A 2,440-nucleotide genomic window follows, 5' to 3' on the forward strand; every position below is an offset into this window, starting at 1 on the left:
GAACACTAGGATTCATGTAGAATCCATACTCTCGAATTGAGGCCGGTTGAGTAAGTTCATGAATTTTGGTCTTGTTACATCATTGGGATTCATGTAGAATCTATACTCTCAGATTGAAGCCGATGGAGTGATTTCATGATGTATGGTTTCATTGGCTTTGAGATTTGTGTAGAATCCATCATTCCCATATTGCTTTCAGTTGGGTGTTTTCTTTGCATTATGTTCTCATTCTTGTCCTTGTGTTGTGATCTTCATGATGGTGGGGCACCACACACGAGTACGTGTGCGTACATTTATCGGGTGATTTTCAAGGCCCAATCTTCTATGGTACTTTCAAAAGTTATGATCATTAGGGTTGGGATGGGAGTATGCATGCCCACAGGCACTTGTTGTAGGATGAGCATGGGTAGGGTATGGTGGCATATGGAGGGGGCTTCTATGCTGAAACCTAGTGACTATTCCTAGTTGGCAGAGGAAGTTTTATATAAGTGAAAATTAAATTAAAACATTGGATGGTAATAAATAAAAGATAATAAAATGTCTGGGTTGTGCGCCTTCCATCATGAAGAGTTGTTGCCATAGGTTATGCACCTTATGTTGAGAAGAGTAGCTACCTATACTAGCTTGGGCTTTTGGATGCCAAGAAACTCTCCGTGATGTCAACCCCTACTTAGTAGCCTTTTTAGTGTCTGATCAGGACGTATAATCCTTGAATTTTCTTAGGTTCTTGGTTGCAGCTATCATACTATCTGGTGTGAGTGTTAGCCTTGGATGTTGGATTGTGTGTTTGTGGTTGGATCTTTATCTCCATCAGCATGGCAGGTGTGGACCTATGGGTGCCACATGGTCAGGAGGTGTAGCTACCTTCACCACTGCTAGGGATTGGTGTATAGAGATGATCTTTGTCCTAGTGTGACCGTTGTTGGATGTCTTCACTTGGTACTTTGGGTTTTGGAGTATGCTTCCTTGTGATTTATGCTTTCACTAGAATGCTTGGATATCATGTTTAGATGATGTTAGTTTATTTGATGCATTCCCTTATCATGATGTTTAGCATATGATTAGATGATGTTATTTGATTTAGTAGTATATCTGTTGCTTACTACTATTTAGCATGTGATAGGTGATGTTATCTACTGTAGGATTATCTTACGTATTATCACTAGCATGTTAAATTTCCTTATGCTGATATTGTGCATGTTTAAGTAGTGATGTCCCTATTATGATAGTAACAAAAATTTGGTTTGTGGCTTGGGATGTTACGCATGGGGGATGGCTAGGACCCACGATGGTCTTATGATGCTATTGACGGTTGGGAGGAACTTGTACTTAGTTTGGTTTTTTTATACTTTACAATGTTGCTTTTGTTCATTGTGATGTTTATTTCAGTACGTTCTTTGTTGTTTTGGTTTAGATGATTCTCTTCCCCTTTGTGTTGCTACTTTTGAGTGTTCATACCTTGATTTGTGTGGTTCTGGTACTCCCTAGTGTGGAGGTTTTTCTCTGTGTTTTTCCTTTTCTTTTGAGTTCTTTAACTATTTTCATGTTTCTATGGGCAACATTTTGTTAGCATTGTGCGACATAAAAATATATCGCATGCCCATACAAACTGTGTCGTTCGATACTGTAAAGTATCACACACCTTCTTGAGAAATGTCATACGACACTGGAAGACTGTCACATGCCTTCTTGAGAAGTGTTGTACGATCCTATAAAGTATCACACGCCTTCTTGAGTAATGTTGTACGACACTGAAAGAGTGTCGCACACCTTAAGGAGAAGTGTCACCCTCCCTTAGTAAGAAGTGTCACATAGTTTTTTGTAAAAACCTATGCGGGTAGACATTGGACACTTTTAGTTGTGTTCAAAAATTTTTGAGGGTTGATTTTCCTACCCTTTTGGGTGTTCTTCAACCCTATACTATTGCATTTTTAATTCTATTGGTTCTTTTGAAATCTAGTTTTCATGTTTTTGTTTTAATCTCTTGGGGTTTAAAATATATTGTTTAAGTATAAGTTGACGTATATACTTAAGATATATTTTAATATATGCGACAAATCATTTGAGATATGTTTTAGACCTCTCAAAGATAAGTTATGGATTCTAGGAAATTTTAGGGCTTCAAAAATTTAGACTTAGCCAATTTTTAGGGCTTCAGGATTTCAGGCTTAGCCAGATTTTAGGATTCTGCATTTTACCCCAGCTTGGTGTTTTGTTGATGAGTGGTCATTTCTTGTGCCCTCATCTTGTTTGTGGTGGTTGTTGGCTTTGGTTCATGTGTGTCTATTGGTAGTGGCATTTGGAGATCTGTTGATTGTCGAGATTGTGGTGAAGTCTTCCGTTGTGATCTTTGTGATCCTTGTATGATGTTGTCATGTGCATTCATACTTGTAAAAAAAAAAAATTCTTGGCTTGTATTTCATCCTTGTTTCCAAGGATC

This window comes from Cupressus sempervirens, chromosome 3 (genome assembly GCF_028749045.1).
Source record: "Cupressus sempervirens isolate cs-2001-9-10 chromosome 3, ASM2874904v1, whole genome shotgun sequence".
Classification (NCBI taxonomy): domain Eukaryota; kingdom Viridiplantae; phylum Streptophyta; class Pinopsida; order Cupressales; family Cupressaceae; genus Cupressus; species Cupressus sempervirens.